Source organism: Mesoplodon mirus (genome assembly GCF_964341445.2).
Source record: "Mesoplodon mirus genome assembly, chromosome: 12".
Lineage (NCBI taxonomy): Eukaryota > Metazoa > Chordata > Mammalia > Artiodactyla > Ziphiidae > Mesoplodon > Mesoplodon mirus.
Genome location: NC_138988.1, coordinates 46,825,591 through 46,849,040, shown reverse-complemented (window position 1 = coordinate 46,849,040; position 23,450 = coordinate 46,825,591). Strand labels below are relative to the sequence as shown.

General features: G+C 40.7%; 1 protein-coding gene across 2 annotated transcripts in view; it reads left to right on the top strand.

The window, feature by feature from the left end:
- Positions 1-23,450, top strand: part of ANO10 (anoctamin 10) — a 281,214-nt gene that overhangs the window by 30,548 nt on the left and 227,216 nt on the right. The window contains exon 1 of one of the 2 annotated variants that reach the window (XM_082639733.1): positions 16,118-16,244. The exons of the other annotated variant lie outside the window; for it this stretch is intronic. The gene's annotated coding sequence lies outside the window, so the exon portion shown is untranslated. Of the gene's footprint in view, positions 1-16,117; positions 16,245-23,450 lie in introns of those variants that run through there. 2 annotated transcript variants of the gene reach the window in all.

Sequence of the window (23,450 nt, the reverse complement as noted above, 5' to 3'; positions counted from 1 at the left end):
ATATATACATCTTTATTGGAGTATAATTGCTTTACAATGGTGTGTTAGTTTCTGCTTTATAACAAAGTGAATCAGCTATACATATACATATATCCCCATACATATATCCCCATATATCCTCCCTCTTGTGTCTCCCTCCCACCCTTCCTATCCCACCCCTCTAGGTGGTCACAAAGCACCGAGCTGATCTCCCTGTGCTATGTGGCTGCTTCCCACTAGCTATTTGGTAGTGTATATATGTCCATGCCACTCTCTCACTTTGTCCCAACTTACCCTTCCCCCTCCCTGTGTCCTCAAGTCCATTCTCTATGTCTGCTTTTTTATTCCTGTCCTGCCCCTAGGTTCTTCAGAACTACTTTTTTCTTTGTCTAGATTCCATATATATGTGTTAGTATATGGTATTTGTTTTTCTCTTTCTGACTTAACTTCACTCTGTATGACAGACTCTAGGTCCATCCACCTCACTACAAATAACTCAATTTTGTTTCTTTTTATGGCTGAGTAATATTCCACTGTATATATGTCCCACATCTTCTTTATGCATTCATCTGTCGATGGACACTTAGGTTGCTTCCATGTCCTGGCTATTGTAAATAGAGCTGCAGTGAACATTGTGGTACATGACTCTTTGAATTATGGTTTTCTCAGGGTATATGCCCAGTAGTGGGATTGCTGGGTCATATGGTAGTTCTATTTTTAGTTTTTTAAGGAACCTCCATACAGTTCTCCATAGTGGCTGTATCAATTTACATTCCCACCAACAGTGCAAGAGGGTTCCCTTTTCTCCACACCCTCTCCAGCATTCATTGTTTGTAGATTTTTTGATGATGGCCATTCTGACTGGTGTGAGATGATATCTCATTGTAGTTTTGATTTGCATTTCTCTAATTAATTGACAGTCTTTTTTTCAGTACTTTGATTCTATCATTACACTGCCTTTTGGTTTCCATGGTTACTGATGAGAAGTCAGCTGCCAATCTTGTTGAGGGTCTTTTGCACATGAGTTTCTTCTTTCTTGCTGCTTTCAAGATTTTCTCTTCGGCTTTTGACAGTTTAACTCTAATGTGTCTAGTTGTAAACCTCTTTGAGTTTGTTATAATTGGAACTGGTTGAGTTGCTTTGATGTGCAGATTAATGTTTTCATCAAATTTGTGACATTTGGACCATATTTTCAAACAATATTCTTTCTTTCCTCCTTTTTTCTCTATGCTCACCTTCTGGGACTTCAATTACGTGTATTTTGTCCCTTTTATAATCATGGGAAATAGAACTCCTGGAACCTTCTGTTTTTACATTATATAATAGTGAGAACCTTACGATATATTCCCAAGGTCAGTAGTCACTGAAACAAAGGTAAGTCATAACTTTGAACATGACTCAGCAGTAGAATAATAAACCTCACATGCAAGTTTCCCACTGGTCAGCTAAGCAACTTATAACTGGCAGAGCTATTTGAAAACCTTTGCTAGAGCCTTTTAAAAGCTAAGTACAGAAATATCAGGGTAAAGAAATATACTCAGGAAATAGCATTTGGGGCTTGGCTGTAAGTGATGGGACTAGGGATTTTGTTTTTTAAGCAAAGATACCAGAGCCTGTACTTGCTCCTGTCTGACTTCAAAGCAATCGCCCCAGAGAAAATAACAGCACAAAGCATTTTAGGAATGCTTTTTAGTGGAATTGTCTTCAGAGGCAGAGAACACTATCTTTAGTGTCCTAGGAAGAGTTCAACCTTAAGCCTTTGAAGATGGACTTGATTTGTGAAACCAGTCACAAATTAGGCCAGAGCCTTATATAGTAAATTAGGAAGATAATCAAGATAAATAATACCACACTGGATTTCTAAATGAGGTGTGACCTAATTGAGTGTTTTTCAGCTTTACTTCATAAAATTTCTAATTTGGGGATGGTGGTTTTTGCTGATAGGTTGGTGTGTATTTGTGATGCCGTTGGTATGTCAGGCTCTGACAGGACACAGACCGCATGCTCAAAGGGCAGAGAGGCATAAGTGAAAATGGTATAGGAGGACCTTTTTACAGTGGTGTGGGCGGGACTGAGACAGCAACTGGGCAGGACAGAGCATGGATCTGGAACAGCCAGTGGAGGACCACGCATGTCTACCATTGTGAGCATTGTTCCTCTCTATTCCAAATAGCGAAGGAGTGGTTCTATTCCACGCTAGAGTTAAAGTGTCTATCTGTGGATCTCATTTCTCCCCAATGTTTGTTCCTTAGTCTCTGTGTGCTGCATTATATCAAGTTAATGTCCAAAAATAAATCAAGTTATTCCTATCTGAGGAAAATATGGGCTTTTTAATAAATGATGTTGGGACAGAGAGAAAGCCATCTGGAAAAGGATGAAAGTGAATCTAAATCTCACACTGAAATAAACTCCAAATGAATCAGAGACCCAAATGTAAAACATGAAACCAAAGACCTATGAATTACAGGTGAATTATTTTATAACCTGGAAGTGAGGGAAAGCCTCTCAAAATCCAACAGTAACATAGGGAAAAGACTGATAAACTTTACTACCTAAAAACAAACAAGCAAAATGAAACACCATAAGCAAAATCAAAAGACAAATGATAAACTGGGAGAGAATATTTGCAAGTTATTTCACAAATGAGGGCAAGTACACAAAGAGCTCTTAAAAATGGAGAAGCCCCATATATCCGGAAAAGACAAAAGCTCTTAACTCAAAAAGATACATGTTTTATAGCACAAGGAACTGTGCTCAATTTTTTGTAATAAGCTGTAAGGTAAAAAAATCTGAATCTAAAACTGAATCACTTTGCTGTATACCTGAAACTAACAAAACATTGTAAATCAACTATACTTCAATAAGAAAAAAAAAGATACATGCACCCCAATATTCATAGCAGCACTATTTACAATAGACAAGACATGGAAACAGCCCAAGTGCCCATCAACAGATGAATGGATAAAGAAGATATGTTATATATATATATATATATATATATATATATATATATATATGTATTATATATATATATCCACACACACAATGTAATATTATTCAGCCATAAAAAAGCATGAAATAATGCCATTTGCAGCAACATGATGGACCTAGAGATGATCATACTAAGTGATGTAAGTCAGACAGAGAAAGACAAATATCATATGATATCACTTATAGGTGGAATCTAAAAAAATGATACAAATGAACTTATTTACAAAACAGACTCACAGACATAGAAAACAAATATATGGTTACTAAAGGGGAAAGAGGGGGAGGGATAAATTAGGAGCTTGGGATTAACAGGTACACACTACTATATATAAAATAGGTAAACAACAAGGACCAACTGTATAGCACAGGGAACTATGTTTAAAATCTTGTAATAACCTATAATGGAAAAGAATCTGAAAAAGAATATAAATAAATTAAAAAAATATATATATATATAAACTGAATCACTTTGCTGTACACCTGAAACTAACACAACATTGAAATCAAGTATACTTCAATTTTAAAAAATGGAGAAGCCCCCAAATTGGGCAGAAATATGGACAAGAGTCATGAACAGAGAGGAATGTGGTAACAGAGAAAAATAAATATAAGTCGCTCCTTACATGTATGAAATGATGCTCACTTTCCCTTATAATAAAAGAAACACAAATTTGAATTCTCCTGAATCTAAAAGTTTGCTAACATACTCTGTTGAGAGTGGAAGTGCAAAATGGAACAAACCCTACAGAGGGGATTTGGCAAATTCTAACAAAATTACATACGCATTAACCTTTGACCCAGCAATCCCACTTTTAGGCTCCTACCCTGAAATTTCCATAAATTTGCACAAGGCTATGCAACATTCTTTGTAGAACAAAAAGATTAGAAGCAACCTAAATGTTCACCAACAGGAGAGTGGGCAAATAAACTATAGTTCATAAATGAGTTGGAGACCAGACAGTCATAAAAAGACAGGAAAATGTGAACTGAAATAATCTCCAGAACATACTTTTAGATGAACAAAGCTAGCAAACCTCAGTATATAGAGTATGCTATATTTTGTGTTTAGGAAAAAAAGGAGGACAAGAATATATTTAGATATTTGCTTATATTTTCAAAAAGAAGCAATAAAAATGGTTACCTAGAGGAGATGGGAGGAATGGAGTGAAGAGAGAGTTGGAATTGATACTTCTGTGAGTTTGGTTACCTTCTCACACAGTTTTTCTCCTTTTTATTGATTACTTTTTATTATATAAGTTTCAAGTATACAGAATTATAATTTGACATCTGTATATACTACAAAGTGATTACCACCACAAGTCTAGTTACAATCCATCATCATATAGTTGACCCCCTCTTCCCATTTCCCCCAATCCTCTTTCCCTCTGATAACCACTGATCTCTGTATCTATGAGTTTGGTTTTGTTTTATTTTGCCTGTTTTGTGTTTGTCAGATTCCACATATGAGTGAAATCATTTGGTGTCTTTCTCTGGGTGACTTATCTCACTTAGCATAATACATTCAAGGTCCATCTATGTTTTCACCAATGGCAGGATTTGGTTATTTTTTATGGCTAATATTCCATTCTATATATATATATATATATAAAGAATATAAATAAACAGAATATAAATAGCATGTAATATATAATTATATACATTATATATGCATATTATCTATAAATATATAATATAATGTAGACTATTCCTTATCCATTCATCCTTATCTGCATCTTTGTCATCCATTCATCCATTGATGGACACTTAAGTTGTTTCCATATCTTGGCTATTGTAAATAATGCTGCAATGAACATAGGGGTACATATATCTTTTCAAATTAGTGTTTTCATGTTCTTTGGATAAATACTCAGAAATGTAATAGCTGGCTCATATGGTAGTTCTATTCTTAATTTTCTGAGGAATCTCCGTACTGTCTTCTATATTGGCTGCATCAATTTACAGTCCCGCAAACAGTGTGCAAGGGTTCCCTTTTCTCCACATCTTCTCCAACATTTGTTATTTCTTGTCTTTTCAATTGTCATTCTAACAGGTGTCAGCTGACATCTCATTGTGCTTTTGATTGCGTTTCCCTAATAATTAGCAAAGTTGAACATCTTTTCATGTGCCTGTTGGCCATCTGTATGGCTTCTTTGGAATAATTACTATTCAGGTCCTCTGCCCATTTTTAAATCAGGTTGTTTGGTTTTATTTGTTGTTGAGTTGTATGAGTTCTTTATATATTTTGCATATTAACCCCTTATTAGATATATGATTTGCAGATATCTTCTCCCATTCATTAGGTTGCTTTTTCATTTTGATGTTGATTTCCTTTGCTATTCAACTTTTCAGTTTGATGTAGTTCCATTTCTTTATTTCTCCTTTTGTTTCCCTTGCCTTTAGAGTAAGATCCACAAAGACATTGCTAAGACCAGTGTCAGTGAGGTTACTGAGAATTTTTTTTTCTAGGCATTTTATGGTTTCAGTTCTTACATTCAAGTCTTTAATCCATTTTGAGTTAAATTTTTGTGTATAGTGTGAGATAATTGTCTAGTTTCATTCTTTTGCATGTCATTGTCCAGTTTTGCCAATGCCATTTATTGAAGTGACTTTCCTCTCTCCACTGTATGTTCTTTGCTCCTGTGTCATAAATTAATTGTCCATATACGTGCGGGTTTATTTCTGTCCTTTCATTTCTGGTCCATTGATCTGTATGTCTATTTTTTGTGCCAGTACCATACTGTTTTGATTACTATAGCTTTGTAATATAGTGTGAAATCGAGGAGCATGAAACCTTCAACGTTGTTCTTCTTTCTCAAGATTGTTTTGGCTATTTGGGATCTTTTGTGGTTCCATAACAATTTTAGAATTGTTTGTTCTAGTTCTATGAAATATGCCATTGGAATTTTGATAGGAATTGCACTGAATATGTAGATTGCTTTGGGTAGTATAGATATTTTAACTATATTAATTCTTCTAATTCATGAGCACAGAATATCTTTCTATTTATTTGTGTCTTCTTCAATTTCTTTTATTAGTGTAATAGTTTTCAGTGTACAAGTCTTTCACCTCCTTGGTTAAATTATTTCTAGGTATTTTATTCTTTTTGATGCAATTGTAAATGGAATTGTTTTCTTAATTTCTCTTTTTGATAGTTTGTTATTAGTACATAGAAAGGCCACAGATTTCTGTATATTGATTTTGTATTCTGCGACTTTACTGAATTAATTTATTAGTTCTAACAGTGTTCTTTCTTTACATCAATCCCGTGTCAAGTTCTTTAAACATGTTAGTATGGATAAGGGCAACAAATGGTTCCCTTCACTCAGTATGACAATCTCTAGGTCCATCCATGTCACTGCAAATGGCATTATTTCATTCTTTTTTATGGCTGAGTTAATATTCCATTGTATATATGTACCACATCTTCTTTATCCATTTCTCCACTGGTGGACATTTAGGTTGCTTCTGTGTCCTGGCTATTGTAAATAGTGCTGCAATGATCCCAGTTCAGAATTATAACACTATAATAAGTCCCCTACATATGAATGAGTTCCATTCTGAGAGTGGGTTCGTAAGTCCAATTTGTTTGTAAGTCCAGCAAAGTTAGTCTAGGTACCCAACTAACACAATCAACTATATAAATAGTACTGTACTGTAATAGGTTCATAATACTTTTCACACCAATAATACATAAAAAACAAACAAACACAAGAAATAATGAAAATATTTTTAATCTTACAATACAGTACCTTGAAAAGTACAGTAGTACAGTACAACAGCTGGCATACAGGAGCTGGCATCGAGTGAACAAGCAAGAAGAGTTACTGACTGGAGGAGGGAGAGGAGGTAGGAGATGGTAGAGCTGAAGGACCGTCAGCAATAGGAGATGGAGGGCAAGCTGCAATTTCACTCATGCCTTACATGATTGGACATGCGACACACTTCTGCATCTTTGAAAGTTTGTAACTTGAAGGTTCATATGTAGGAGACTTACTGTATTAACAATACATTTCTGAGTGAAGTTTCAGATTTCATTCTATTCATTTATCTGTAGATCATATCCCACAAAGCGTGGATAATCAGAGTACTGAAATAATTCTGTTCTCTGTGTAGCTATGTTGCCACATTTCAAATAAAGTTAGGCTCATTTGTCGCAAATTGTTTTCCACTTTAGGGGTTTATTTTTATCTTTTTAAAAAATCTTTTGAATATGTAAGATATTTACATGATTCCAAAGTAAAATCTGTGTGAAAAGATGTCCTAGCCACAGTAATGAAGCAAGAAAAACAAAAAAAATGTTATCCAAATAAGAAAGGAAAGAGAAAAACTGTCACTATTTACAGATGATATATAATATATAGAGAGGACCCTAAAGACTCCTAACTTCTCCATGATTCTCTTGTTTTCATTTTATTTTATTTTATTTTTTTGCGGTACGTGGGCCTCCCTCTGCTGTGGCCTCTCCCGTTGCGGAGCACAGGCTCCGGATGCGCAGGCTCAGCTGCCATGGTTTACGGACCCAGCTGCCCCGCGGCACGTGGAATCTTCCCGGACCGGGGCACGAACCCGTGTCCCCTGCATCGGCAGGCGGACTCTCAACCACTGTGCCACCAGGGAAGCCCAATTCTCTTGTTTTTAATTGACACCTTTCCAATGGAGAAAGAGGCTCAGGTTTTGTTTTTTTTTGTTTTTTTTTGTTTTTTTTGTTTTTTTGGTGTGTTAGTTTCTGCTTTATAACAAAATGAATAAGTTATACATATACATATATCCCCATATCTGCTCAGGTTTTTTTTTAAGTTTTTGAGGCTCCCACTATATTAAACAATAAACAAAAAGTCAAAGCAGTGTTATAAAATGTTTAAATTGCTAATTAAATACTTTAAATATCCAATTTAATGGAGTGCATCCTTTAACACAAAAGTACAAGACAATATAATTATACTAATTACAAGATAATGAAAAATACTAAATTCATCGTATATAACCATTACTATTGTGCTCTGTTAAAGGGACACAAACTAAAAGTTACTTGATAGACATGTTCTTTCAATCCTGTGTGTATATCTCTATAACTACTTCTGTACCCTTAGAGATGATGTTTTACTTAAATCTGGAGACTTTTGTGAATGTAGATTATGCACCAAAGGACTCCCTAGGCCCTGTTAATGACCCTTGTAGCAGATGCAGGCATAACCCACCTATATCCCCTCCAGGCTGTCCAATGGCCAGCACTGCATCTGGTAGCCTGAGGGTGCCTCTGGTGCTCCCAACAGAAACTTTAGCCAAAATACCAGAGAAGAAACCTCTTCCAGCCAGCAGTCCTCAGCCAGCTCCCTCATCCATCAGGCAGGAAACTGCGGTGTGTTCTCCACTGGCTCCTAGAGTTGCCCGGGAGTTTCAGCCCCTTCTACCCACAGAGCCACCTGCTTGACCACACCCCCTGCATTCCCCGTCTCCCTCCTTCACCCTCCCACGTGTGCTCCCTGGCTTTCCTCCCAAATAAACTGTTTGCTGTGAATCCTTGTCTCAGGGTCTGCTTCTGGGGAAATCCACACGAAGACAACACTGATTTGGGTTTATGTTTTTTGCTTATTTGTTTGTTAAGCATTCACCACATGAAAATATTTACCTCTCACACACTGGGCTCCTCAAAAAGAAGGTGTCAGAGCTCCCAAATTATAGGGACAAAATAAACCAAAACTATAAGTCACATCAAGTCAAAGACCTTCAAAACATTCCCTTTTTCTATTTCATCTATTTCATATCCCATTCTATTTCTATAGGTTAAATGACTATATTTACTTTATAAAAGTCAGAATTCATTTTTGTCTATGGACTTAGGTGTACTGGACAATACTTAAATAGAGAGTAATAGCTGTAGCATATATTGGAAGACGTCAGATGAAAGAATTTTAAATTATGTCTGGTATACATGAAAGAAGACAAAGAGATGAGTAGGGCTTTCCAGGGTTCAGCGCACCAACGTTTGATGTGAGTGATGAGCAACAGTGGGGTCTCAAGTTAGCCTTAGGCTCAGAAACTTTTGCTTGCCATGAAGGAAGTAGATGCCAGTGACAAGGTGTCCTAAATGATGGCTGAGTTGTTACACGTGGGTTCAGGACCCTTGTCTTGTGGTGGGACCAAAGTGATCATTTTTGCCGCACTTATGCCCAGGAAGACCATGATTGGCAGCAGCATCATGTGTGAGCCCTCACCATGAATGACTCCTCCTTCCATCCCTTACTTCCTCACCTACCTTCTGCCCAGCTCCATGGACTGCTCCTTGTTTCCCTATTGCATGATTTGCTTTCCTGCCTCTGTACCTTTGCTCATGTCTTCCTTCTTCCTCAATGCCTGTCTACTCCTCCACTCCCCACCCCCTGCCCAACTCACACGTCCCCATCTCCTTTCATTGAAGCCACCTTGGGTGTCCCATCTGCCATCGATCCTCCCAGCAGTCCCTCCAATTCTGAGTAATTTATCCCTCCTCTGATCTCCTATAGTACATTTATTTTTCCTGCTCTACCTGCAGTTGACACCTGAACAATACAGGTTTGAACTTCACAGGTCCACTTACATGCAATTTTTTCTCAATAAATATGCACTACATTACTACACCATCTGGTTGGTTGAATCTTCAGATACCGAACCACGGATACAGAGGGCCCACTGTAAAGCTGTTCACAGATTTTTGACTGCTGGTGGCCGTTGACCCCTAACCCCAGCGTTGTTCAAGGGTCAACTGCATTCTTTATATTATAATTGTGTGTGTAGGCGCCTTGCTCCCCTACATGTGTAAGCTCAGTGAGTGGTCACCAGTGGGGAATGCATGATTAAGGGAATGCAGGAATTTTGAAAGTCACTGGAGGGAACTGGAGTGTTTGGGGTTTTAGATTTTTTGGTCTGTCTTAATTTTTACTGTTTTTGGTGAGTGGGGATGTGTGAAGAAGTAAACAAGATTCTAGGTAAAGGAAAAACGTGAATATACACACATATCCAACAGTTGTGCATGTTTGTGTTTGCGGATGGATGGATGGATAGATAGATAGATAGATAGATAGATAGATGATAGATAGATAGAAAATCTCCAGGAAACTCAAAATAAGCCGGTTTCCTCTGGCGAGAGAAACTGACTGGTTAGGGCATAGGGAGAGAGACCTACTTTGTACTGCCTACTCTCGTATAGTTTTTTACTTTTGTACTAGTATTTTTGTACTAGTTTTTACTTTTGTGTTATCTAGTTTAACTTTTTTTTTTAAACTAAAAGACATGTAAAGAAGAAATCCAGTAATCTTTTGTCCTCTAATAAAGTGTGTGTAACTCTGAGGTTTGGCTATATGTGCAGGCTGTAGGATATACTTCCATTGGGAAAACTCAGGAGTTGGGCTGGTAGCAAGGCTACTCCTAATTGTTGGGAGATAATTCTACAGGGGTGTGTGTCTGCATATCTTCTGAGTAAAGGTAGTTTGTTCCAAGCTATCTTTTTGAAAGATGTCTGCATAGCAAATGGCCTTGAGATTGAGCTGGTTTCTCCCTGTGGAGCAGAGGGCAGACCTGTTTTCTGTCTAGGATAATAAAGATAATGTCTGCCTCAGGGGTCAAATTTGAGCAGGCTTGCTACCAGCCCCTTAGAAGTCTATGGTTACCTAAACTCAGAGTTTCTTAGCTATGATGCAAACCTGATGAGTGTGTAGAATCCACTTGGGCTGCTCCATATTGCTCCTATGGGACTTGGGGACAAGGGGAGCTGACACAAACGTGGAGCTCAGACTCATGTGCAATGAGTAATAAAGTCCTCTGTCTCTGACCCAGGAGTCTCTTGTCTTCTGTTGGCATCTATGAAACTGATGAGTTAACTTACTAGCTCACAAGTATAGTAAGATGTCATAGCATTTGTAGTTCTTGACACTAATGATATAGATTTTGATAGTTGAAGATACTCATCTTAATCAAAACCTAATATTTAGGATGAGCAGTTCTCCTCAGGTGAGCAATTTCATAGAGGAATTCTGTTACTTCAATGGCTTTATTCCAGGAGTGTGTTAGATACACAGAAGACACAGAAAAGACTCATAAGCCATTTAGCCTGCTCTCTGCTAAGACAAGAAATTGAAATATTGTGTCCTTGGTTACTAGGCAGATGTCAAATGGTCATTTCTCTATGTTATAGCTTTCCGGTAAAAATAGAGTGGAAATAAAACAACACTTTCCCCAGGATATTCAAAATACTTATATGATACTTCATCTACTCTAGCAAATAGGTGCTTGTATTCAACACTTACAGGAAGGATGGAAACAGTTTATATATTTCTTTCTAGGAGGATGAGATAAGTCTTTCAATATGTGAAAGTAAATTTCAGTTTTTCATTTTTAGATATCAAAATGGAAAACATCAAAAAAAAATTTTTTTAAGTCACCAGTCTATGATTTTTTGTTCATTTTATAGCAGCCAGAACTGACTAAAACACTCATCTTTGACAAAACAAGGAGACACTGAAGCTCCAAACCATACAAAACTGATGGCAGTGGTCCCCAGGGCAGTGAGGATAAGTAGGAACACTGGCAAAAGTGGAGAGAGCACACCCATGTCATGAGAGCAGATCTCAGATGGGGCTGGTAGATACTCCAAGGTAAAGGGCTCAGGGTAGACGGTGCACAAAGCCAAATTCCAGCTAGAGGAGTGGCATGCAGAGAATAAAGGTCGAAGCAAAGAGGGCAGGGCTCAGTGAGGACACAGGCAGAAAAAACATATATTTGCAGGAAGCAGCCTGCCAGCAAACAAGGAGGGGGGAGGAACGCACTGTGAGCAGCCCTCCAGCTGCCTATTTTTTCACTGACGAGAAGTAAAGGCTGAATCTATTCACTCATCTAATACTGAGCCATAAGAAAAACTCCTTCCAGCCAGGAACCTGGACCCTACCAAAATCTACATCCTGCAATTAGCTCACGTGAGAGAAGGTGAGACGGAAAATAAAACATGAACCGGTAGCACTTCAAAAAGAAGAGAAAGGAAAAAAAAAAGGCATCAAAGAATTGAAGGAAAACTGGAAGCCGTCCATGAAAGAACAGACACTAAAGAAAACCCAGCAAGGGCCATGGAGAGCAGGAATGAAAATAGCAAAATAGAGTTTAAAAGGATTAGACAGAGTAGGTTACACTTAAATAGGGAGATCAGGGTAGGACTCATTGAGGAAATGACATTTTGAACAAAGTCTTAGAGGATTGAAGGAGTAAGCTGTTCTCTAGGAAAGAGTGAGCACCTTAATGTCAGATATAAGATAAGAAGGAAGGAAGGAAAATTATAATGGTTTTCAGATTATGTGACTGTAAAATTGGAGATCCTAATGGAATAGACCACTTATAAACTGCAAAAGATTTTATTCAGGGTATAAAATTAATATGCATAAATTAATATTCATATAACAGGCAACAACCAAATAGAAGCTATAATGGAAGAAAAGATCTCACTTACACTAGCAACGAGAAAGGTAAATTACCTAGGAATAAACTTCATAAGAAATGGGCAAGATTTATATGAAGAGGTGCTAGGTATAGGTGTTGGAAGCCTAAAAATAGCATCAGTTTCCCTTTTTAGATGCACTCACTTGAGATCAGGTAGGTGGGAGTTAAGAAACCATCCTGCTGTGGCTCCTGGCCTTGCTACTGGAGAAGAAGGGTGTGGTTTCTTTGCAGCAGCTGGTTCCTGTCTTTATTCTCAAGCTTCCTGGGTGTCAAGAAGCAGCAGTGGTTGTGGCAGCTTCCTGATCTAACTCTGAGATCCTAGGATCACAGGATAAGGTGTCCATTCTCCACATTCAGCCAGTGGCTGTGGCTCCAGCCCTGGCATGGATCAAGTAGCCTCAAAAGTTGCAGCTCCCGTGGTGTACCAGTTCAGCAATGTTGCTCCCTCCAAGATATACGCCTACAAGTGCTTTACCAGCACTTCCCGATGATTCGATAAGGACTTAATTCCCTTTATTAAATCTCTTCCTGTGTAAAATACACAGAGTGATTTCTGTTTTCTGTACTGAAACTGGTCTGACATATTTGATATTGGAAGTGGTTGCAGAAATCAGGCCCTCAAGATGGGAATCTGGGATTGGATCTGACCCAGCTAGGTTTGAAGATAATGGTGAACTTGCCACCAGGGGAAAATGGGATACTGCAAATCTAGGGCATGCAGTGGAAAAAGTTCTGTAATCACCTGTGGTTGCCTGGAATGAACAGTTTACTGAAGGCGAGGAGGCTTCAGTGGCTGCCCTACTAGACAGCTATGATGGGAATGAGGGATTCAAGAACTTTTGGGATGGGTTGGCCTTTTCTGACTGTATTGGAGGGTTTAAAGAAAGAAAATGATATATTGTGAAAGTCCAAAAATACAGAAGTAAATTTAATTATGATAACAGTGACATTTAAAATCAGTTGGGGAAAGACGGATTATTTAGTAATTGAGGTTGGGCAAATGCGTAGCTATCAAGATATCAAAGTTGGATCCACTGTACTTAACTCACATCAAAACAAATTCCTGAAGGGTCAGATTTTTAAAGGAAAAAAGCAAAATCATGAAACATTAAGAAGAAATCATGGAAGGATTTTCAAAGTAATCTAAGAGAGGTGAAGTCTTTTCTAAGTCTAATATACCCAAAAGTAGTAAATAGTAAAACAAAAGCCAGATAAAAGTTGACCAATTAGAAATGAAAAAGGTCTGCATGGCCAAAAAAACAAAACAAACAAAAAACCAACCCAACAAACAAAAAGTAAACGAGTAAAACAGTGTAAGAAAAGTCAAAAGACATGACAAACTGAAAAAAAGTTTTGACATTCATTTCTAAGCAAAGGACCATTCTTACTATTATATAAAGTGTTTCTATATCCAGTAGAAAAGTGGACAAAATACATAAATAGATAATTCATGGCAAATGAAATACAAATGTGCTTTATCATTCATAATAAGAGAAATACAAATAAAAACATTTTTTCATTTATTAAATTGATCAGTTCCAGCTCTGGCTGAAATGGACTATGTCCACTGCAGCCTATGTCCACCACAGATGACTATTAAAACTTCTGGACAAAATATGAAAAAAAGGCTACCGCAAGCTGGAGAAAGGGGTGAAAACTCCTGATTGCTTTTTCTTCTCCCCACTCTGTCCTGAGGCCAGTCCCAGTCACAGAGCTTCACTGTTATAGTACAGTGATGTGGATAACTAGACCCTGATAGAAAACCTGTCCCTCTGGTCAGAGGAAATGGGAAAAAGGACACTTGCTGTGCAGAGTATGGGGAGAATCCCTGTCGTTTTTTCTCTCTTTCCCCTCAATATTGTCCCGAGGTCAGCCCCAGTTGCACAGAGCAGCACAACAGATATAAAGTATGGCAGACTCCAGAAGAACCCTATATCTCTGGCCAGCAGAACTGGAAAAAGGGGGTTCTGGGTGCCAGAGATTATAAAGGAAATGCCCAAAAGGAGAGTGATGCAAAAGGGAATCCTTAATTCTGTGTAGTGGTTTGTTACACAGCAATAGCTAACTGATACAGGAATCCACGTCATTAACTGAAGTCTGCCCTTTGTGTTGTCCAACAGCTAATTTGTCATACTTAACACAAAGTTTTAATATGCCAATTGTGGAGATGAAAGGAGACCATCTGTGTGAAACGCATTTTTAACATTTCCATTCAATCTTTTTTCCAATCCTTCCAGTCATATAATTATCAGAAGATGACATTATATGGAGGGATGGCCATAAATTCAAGGAATGAGAAGTTAGGAAGAGTGCAACTTAAAAACAAAAATGTACTGCGTAATCAACGTCTAAACCTGTTGAAGCTCATAAACAATTTGTCCAGATTTTCAGAAGAGAAAGAACATCTGGCCATACCCATGATGACCACAGGGGAACTGGCCAATAACGTTGTGAGCTGCTATGACAGGCATCTAGAAAGATCAACAAAGGGCCCCTCGCAAGTAATTAGGCTTCTGTGCCTTGCCCCTGGTCTCCCTGTCTCCTGTCTTGAGTCTGGAAGACACAGAGAAGGGGCAGAGGATGGAAAAGCAGACACGGCTTTTCTGGCGTTGTAGGACCTCGAGGCATCTGTCTGGACTGAACTGCGTGTATGGAAGGAGAAAGGGTTCATGCATTGTTTTCTTTCATTCCTTTGAGTTATTGCATGCCTACTGTGACTCTAACGCTGTTCTAGACATTGGGGATGTATCAGTGGATAAAACAGATAAAAATCCCTGCCCTTGTGAAGCCTACATTCTAGGGAAAGACTGACAATAAATATAATAATATAAAACGTTAGAAGGTGATGAGTGCTGCGGAAAAAAGAAATATGCTAACGTAAGATAGTGGGGTAGGGAGGAGAGCAGGTATTAAATAGGATGGTCAGAAAGGGCCTCACTGAGAAGGTGAGATTCGGTTCCCGCTTCCCGTGAGGGAAGGGAGGAAATAAATCATCTCCTTAATTAACGAAGAGCTTGCAAGGCATTGGGAACACATTCCCAGGGCACAGATCCCGAGGTGGGCGGGGGGAGGCTGTCTGGTGAGTTCTGGGCAGAACACGGAGACTAATGTAGCTAGGGCGGAGAAAAAGGGAGAGTAAGAGGTTTTCTGAGAGGTAGTGGGAGGCGGGGCTAGGAGACCCTATAGACCTCTGTAAGGTATTTGGCTTCATTGGATATGAAGTTTTAATAATATATTGGAATTGGGTTTTTCACTGCCTGAAAGTGAATTACAACTAAAATGAGACTTGTTCTTTTATTTGAAAGTGACAAGAAAGTTGGATTCTGGACCTTAAGAGACGGAAAAGAGGAAAATATGAACGGACATATTTCTTTGCAGGTCGCCCCCCCATACTCTCGGAGTGACAGCCCAGCCCCGCGCGGCCCCGCCTCTCCACCGTGGTGCCGCCCCCACGCGGAGTGACAGCCCATAAGGCACGCCTCTTCCTTAGCAGTCTCCTCTCTCACTCCCGGCGACAGCCAGACTAGGCCAGTCTAGTTTCGCTAGAGCAGCCTGGTTTCTGCTGGGAGTGACTCACCGCTAGGCCCCTCCCCCGCCCGGTGAGACCCAGCGCTAAGCCCCGCCTCCCACACCGAGGCCCCGCCCCCGCCTGCGTGTGATCGCGTCTCGGCCCCGCCCTGCACGCCCGGCGCTGGGTGGTACCTGCCCGGCAGGCCGCTGACCGCCTCCTGCTGCGAGAGTCGCTCGCCCGGCCTGGGTGACTAGCAGGCTCTTGGGCCCGCCCCCGAAGACGTGGAGTGCTGTGGCGGCCGGTGAGTGGGGGAGGGGACCTCGGACCCCCTCGCTCTCTGCGGCGCAGAGCCTGGGTCAGTGCAGGTGGTTGAGTCCGGGCTGTTGGGCGGCGGCGCGACGCTTCCAGGGACTCCTCCCGGCCGCCGCCCTTCCTTTCCGGGGTACCTCCCGGAGTTGGCAATTCCGGGAATGGGAAAGTAGGACCGGGAGGGACGCCGAGGTTGGGTGTCGTTCGGGTGGGAGTGGCAGTCGCAGGTGGAAGCTGCAGAGGGCCGAGGTTGGTCTGAGGGTGGAGGGTTGATAGAAGAAACGTGGTGAAGCTGAAATCTGGTGGCTGGTGGAGTCAGGATGCGAGGGCTTGGGGGGCTCCAGAGCAACGGGGAATGAGTTGAGTGGGGGTGGAGGAGTCGGCGAAGCCTAGTGAAGGGCGTTTGAGGGAAGAACCAGCTCACGGGGGCCCATGATTCACGCTTCCCCGACTGTCCGGAGAGCCTGGAGCTTCGGGTATCTCGGCACGGGCGTGACCCGAGTGAGCTTGCGGGGTTGTGCTCTCACATCGGGGTGATCGGGTTTCCAGGCTTTCGACTGGGACACACAGTACAGCTTAAGTATTAGATGAAAGTCAGGGGCAATGCCTGGGACACCTGAGAAACGTGGCAGGAAGGGGTGCTTCTCCTATGGAATGCTTCTAATTTCCCTGGAGCCTTGGCAGCGCCTGCGTTGGTGCGGCGCTGTCTTCTGTGAAACCCTATTCCGGCAGCCCAGACGGTGTATGGAGGTCCCGCACAAAGTTCAGAGTTGAGGTTTTTATTCAGACTCAAAAGCAGTCGTATCACATTCCCTTAAATCCTGCGGAGTTTTAATTTTAAAAATATCTAATCCTGTGGGCTTTTTAAAAAAATAAATCTTTCTTATCTGGCTACTTTGAATTTTAAAGTCACACCGAGCTAGAGAACTAGATGTTTTCTAAGAGCCCATTCTGTGAGTATGATAAACAGTTTTAAATTAGCTGTGGAAAGTAGATCGTATCTCTTCTGACCAGTTATTGCTGAAAGAATTGTAGAATTGCAGATGAAGAATGAAATTGAAAAGATTTAAACTAATTGAAAGGGATAGAAAAGTCCTGGTAAATTGGAGACTGTTTGTGCTTAAAAAAACAAAAAACAAACTCAGTGAAACTTTTTTTCACTGTAAGAGAACTTGGAAGATAGAGAAAAGTATAAGAATGAAAATGAAAACTCCGTGTAATTTCACCAACCCTAACATTTTTGTGCAATTCTTCTTAATTTTTTTTTGTATTTTTTTGTGTATCTAAATGTACATATTACATAGTTGGGGTCATATTGTTGTATTACTTTGTATTTGCTTTTTTTCCCTTTGTATTTTTAGCATTTTCCTGGATCATTAAAAATTCTCCCTAAACATCTTTTTAAATGGTGGTATGTTCATCATGTGAATTCATTCTTTTATCACAATTAGCATTTCAGCTGTGTGCCAGGTCCTGTGCTTGGGGAGGAGATTCATTGTTGCTCTAGGTTTTCAGACATTATTCCAGCTCAAATAAGCAAAATCTTGGCAGTGTCTGGGGTACCGAGTGTAGAAAGAGAGTATGAGTGCAGCATCTAATTAGGCCTGGACCTGGGCTGCTGTGGCGAGGCTGTCTTCATTGTGTCGTGGCTCATCTCTCCTACACCTTCCTGTGGAGTCCTGAGGCCACGAGGTTCCTAGGTATGTTCCTCAGGGAATGGGCCTCACCATCTCCCCTACATTGTGGGTGTCACTGAGAAGCTCTTTAGAGAGGGTGCATGTGTGCAGTGCTGATGTTTCATTCTCAGATCTGCCCTCATCTTAGGTGACTCTGAGAGACAGCTGCCCTAGGTCTCAAGGAGGACTGTCCCACAATTGCTCTCGTAATTAACTGCCTCTAAGTTGTCTTACACCTTAAAGTTAATTTTATTTATTTATTTATTTATTTTGCGGTACGCGGGCCTCTCACTGCTGTGGCCTCTCCCGTTGCGGAGCACAGGCTCCGGACGTGCAGGCTCAGCGGCCATGGCTCACTGGCCCAGCCGCTCCGCGGCACGTGGGATCCTCCTGGACCAGGGCACGAACCCGCGCCCCCTGCATTGGCAGGCGGACTCTCAACCACTGCGCCACCAGGGAAGCCCCCTGTCTTACACCTTAGAGAGGACCTCCGGAGGGGTCCTGTCCCTTCAAGCACTTGCCATTAAAATTGCAAGTTTTCTCCTAGGAAATCCCGCTCATCTTCCTCCTTGATCAGTGTGGCCCTTCATTTTTCTCTCACCGATGTGTTCCTATTCTGCCTTATAACTGAGAGTAATTTTGTCATTTTGGATTGTGTTCCTCCTTGAGTCTGAAATAAGGTGATTCCTAAAGACAGCCTTATGCATTTACTTACTAGTCTTTGAATTTATGATAATTCCACTGATGTTTTTTCTTTACCCAAACTCAGGAAGAGAATAAAAGGTCCATTATTCTTTTTTTTTCTTTTCTTTTTGTGGTACGCGGGCCTCTCACCGCTGTGGCCTCTCCCACTGCGGAGCACAGGCTCCGGACGCGCAGGCTCAGCGGCCATGGCTCACGGACCCAGCCGCTCCGCGGCACATGGGATCTTCCCGGACCGGGGCACGAACCCGCGTCTCCTCCATGGGCAGGAAGACTCTCAACCACTGCGCCACCAGGGAAGCCCCATTATTCTTTTTTTGAACCGTGATAAAATATGTGAACCACCCCCCTCCATGGTTGAACTCCCAGTGAGTTTCTTTTCATATGTGCGTTTCAACCACCAAGGTCAGGATTTAACTCTTACTATAGGCAGGTGATTCCAATAGCTAATGTAAGAGCCACAGGAATCCAGTTCCTTTGTAGGTCTCCTTTAGCCCTGTGTGCAGCTCAATACGTGATTAAGAACAGAGTTTGAGATGGCTATCTACTGACCCTGTGCCCAGAGCATATGGAACCTAGCTGCTCTGTGCTTTACAGTTATTCCTGGCTGCTGACCTGGCTGACAGTCTGGATAAAAGGGGAAAATTGGCTGTGGAAGCACAAATCATTCTACCCTCTAGTGCCCAGGAAGTCTGTGTGTTGAATCATTGCTTGTTTTCAGATCAGCCCCAACAGGAACCGTGAGGCCCTCTGCTGTGTCCACGCTTAAAGTCCTCATGTCCCCCCAGGTGGTATTTTGGTCCCATGTACTAGTCTAGTGTGCATGGTAATGGTGGAGCCAGCCTCTGTTAAGACCCTCTGGTGAAAGTGGATTGCAGGACTCAGGTTAGCCCATGCTGCCATGAGGCTTCTTATTTTCACCTTACACTTGGTATTCATTGCCGTTGGGCCAGCCAAAGTGAAGAGGTGGGATTGGAGCAGGCCTGGATTGCGCTGATTGGTGAACTGCAAGAGGGATGTTGCATGCAGAACACAGAGAGGGGCAGGAATCCCCCAAGGACAGGGCGTCCCCAGAGGTGTTACTGTACAGTGATGGAAATTCCCTGAGCAGAGGACACAAGAAGGAAGGCACAGGGTTTCAGGGATGGGAACACGGGCAGTGTAAGAGAGGTTCCTGCCGCTTAGGTCACCCAGCCTGTAAGTACACTGTGGCCCAGTGGATGGCACAAGTGTGAAGCAGCTGAAAACAAGCAGTGTTGAAACTTCAGGAGCATCTTGAGGCTTACCAGGCTCCACTGAACTGCTCAGAGCAGAACCCAAGCAGCACTGGCACTTGGGTTAGTCTGTGAGACTCTAACAAGTGAAAGCACACAGCTACACAGCTGTGGCGAGGCCAGCGTTACTTTTGATGGTGAGACTATAAATTGGCTAAGTTCAAAAAAACGGGGAAAAAAGGTCTTTTGCATACTGTATGGTGTCATTCAAAGAGCATTGGATTTCAATCTTATCTCTGTCACACTGGTTGTGTGACTTTGGGTTTTATTAACATGAAATAGTGTGGTCTTGGGAATAATTGACCCCTAAGGCTCCTTCTGCTTTAAAAGTTCTCTCCTAGTCCAACTTCTGGGCTGCTTTTGCCAGTCTCCTGGGTAGGACGTGCCTAGGTCCCGAGTCCTTTCATTCTATATGCCGTTAACTTTTACCCAAAACTAAACAATCTTTGAAGCTAGGCGACTTCTTGTATACAAAGTTAGTATGTTTTTAATCTGAGGAATAAAGCAAAATATTATCTTGTATTAGGTAATTTTAAAAGTATCATTTGGTCTAAATGTAAAGTGTATATTTTACACTTACTGTTGAAAATGTGAGGTTTCTATTTTACGAACATAGAAGCCATTTTTTTCTAATCTTAAGAAATACCTGCTCACTAAAATTCAAATCAAAAAGAAAAATGTAAAGAAGAAAATAAAACTCATCGTAAATCCTACTACCTAGAAATGGGAATGGAATTTTTAAATTTATTAAATTCCATTTCATAAAAATGGAATTTTTATTAAACACACATACCTACACCGTGACTAGCACAGGTGTGTGTAATACACTCATACCACACGTGCTGAATACATATGTATACACAAATGTGGTTAAGGATGTGAGCTCTGGCATCAGGCTGCCTGGTTTTGAAGCCCAGCTTCCCTGCTTGCGACTGCATGATGTGGACAGGCTACTTTACTTATTTCACCTCAGTTTTCTCATCTGTAAGATGGAAACATAAAAGTTCCTTCTTCATGGGGGTTGCTGTGAGAAATGAATGAGTTAATTCACATAAAAATGTGTAGCCGTGCTTTGATGCAGTAAATCCTCAGCAAATGTTAGCTAGTGTTGTCACTTTGATATTACTGTGGATGATATATATTCATAAATGGGGTCATACTTTGCATTTTTACCTTATAATGTGTTGTGAAACATTCTTCATGTTAATTTAGTTGGATCTGTATCCTAGTATTAATGGTTCTATTGTATAGTTATTCTTTATTTTGCCAGTATCCTGTTGTTTGTCTTTATAGGAAAGAAAGGAAAGACAGAAAAAAAGAAAGCTGTAATGAACATTTATGTACATTTTTGATTTTATTATATGTTTGGTATAAATTCCTAGAACTAGCATTGTTCTGTTGAATGGTATGAGTATTTAATATTGTTTTTCAGATTGCTACTCTGCTTTCTGGGAAGGTGGTATCAAATCACAACATCTGGCAGCAATGTGTGAAAATGCCCAGTTTTCTACTCCCGTGCCAGACCTGGGTTCTGTCCATCTTTCAACAAATCTGAAAAGGGAAAAATAACTCATTGTTACTTTGCGTTTCTTTCTTAGTAACTTTAAACATCTTTTCAAGTGTGTATTTCTTCTTTGTGACTTGTGATTTTAGTTTTTTGTATTTTTTGTTATCGATTTATAAGAACTCTTCGTATATCAGAGATTGTGACATTTTTGTCTGTAATATATTGGAAGTCTTGTTAAGGTCGTGCTTTGAGTAATGAAGGGCATATAGTATCTCAAATAAGAATAAATCAGTGAGCAAGTATTTACTGTGAGCTTCTAGATAATGCTCATATACATGTTGAGAACTGAAACCTGCCTTACTTTCTCAGAAAGATTGTTTCATGACCTGGTAACTGTGAATAATTCTCACTCACATTAGGCAATGCATAAAGGCTAAAAAACTTTGACCTTTGATGCCTGTGCACATATGCCCTGTTGAGCCCTGTATTGTCCCCTTAACCTCACCATTCCTTCCATCTTTTCTATTTGCTAACTCACAGCCATTCTTCCCATGTCCCAAGTTAGAAACCTTGGAATCATCTGGGTATCTTTTCCAAATTGCAGGCTGTCCCATTCTCAGCCTCCCTTCTCAGGCTGCCCCAAGCTCTCGGGTTACTGCAGTTGTACTGTTATACTTAGCCCTGTGTTAGAATGATTTGATGCACACCTGCTTCTCAAAAGTAAGATGTAGACCTTATTTACTTTTGTATCTTCAGACTCCATCATGGCCTGGCTCATAATAAGCACATGATTAATGTTTGTTGTATTTGATATTTCCGTGTAAAAGATGATGATGTAAGCCTCTGTAGTCTAGTGGTAGATTAACATTTTTCCCCAACTTTTTTTTTTAATTAATTAGTTTAATTTATTTTTGGCTGCATTGGGTCTTTGCTGCTGCATGCGGGCTTTCTCTAGTTGCGGCTAGTGGGGGCTACTCTTCATTGCGTTGCGTGTGCTTCTCATTGCGGTGGCTTCTCGTTGCGGATCACGGGCTTCAGGTGTGCGGGCTTCAGTAGTTGTAGTGTGCAGCCTCGGTAGTTGTGGCGCATGGGCTTAGTTGCTCTGCAGCATGTGGGATCGTCCCAGACCAGGGCTCGAACCCGTGTCCCCTGCATTGGCAGGCGGATCCTTAACCACTGCCCCACCAGGGAAGCCTTCCCCCAACTTTTTGTTATGAAAAATTTCAGAAGTTCAGAGGAGTTGAAAGAATACTATGAAGAACGCCCCCTAAACTTACCTGTTGAGATTTCTATCACTCTGACACATAGCCATCCTCTGCTCAGAAACCCCCAGTGACTCCTTACTGGCTGTCAGGTCAGATGTAAACGGCAGCATACTTTCTCAAATGGTGGTACCTTACAAACATGTTACCACTCTGCTCTGGTTGGGCCTTTACTCTCACTTCATTGATAACTTTTGCACATGAAGTGTTCTGAGTTCCCATAGCTTTAATGGCTATCTGTTACCATTCTTTCATTCTTTATATTCCTGATTATATCATTAGCTATTTGGAGGTGAGAACTTGGTCCTATTTTTTTTTTTTTTTGGTTTTTTTTTTTAACATCTTTATTGGAGTATAATTGCTTTACAGTGTTGTTAGTTTCTGCCGCATAACAAAGTGAATCATCCATATGCATACATATATCCCCATATCCCCTCCCTCTTGCACCTCCCTCCCACCCTCCCCATCCCACCCCTCTAGGTGGTCGCAAAGTACCGAGCTGATCTCCCTGTGCCATGCAGCTGCTTCCCACTAGCTATCTATTTTACATTTGGTAGTGTATATATGTCCATGCCACTCTCTCACTTCGTCCCAGCTTCCCCTCCCCCCTCCCCATGTCCTTAAATCCATTCTCTAAGTCTGCGTCTTTATTCCTGCCCTACCCCTAGGTTCATCAGAACCTGTTTTTTTTTTTTAGATTCCATATATATGTGTTAGCATATGGTATTTGTTTTTTCTCCTTCTGACTTACTTCACTCTGTATGACAGACTCTAGGT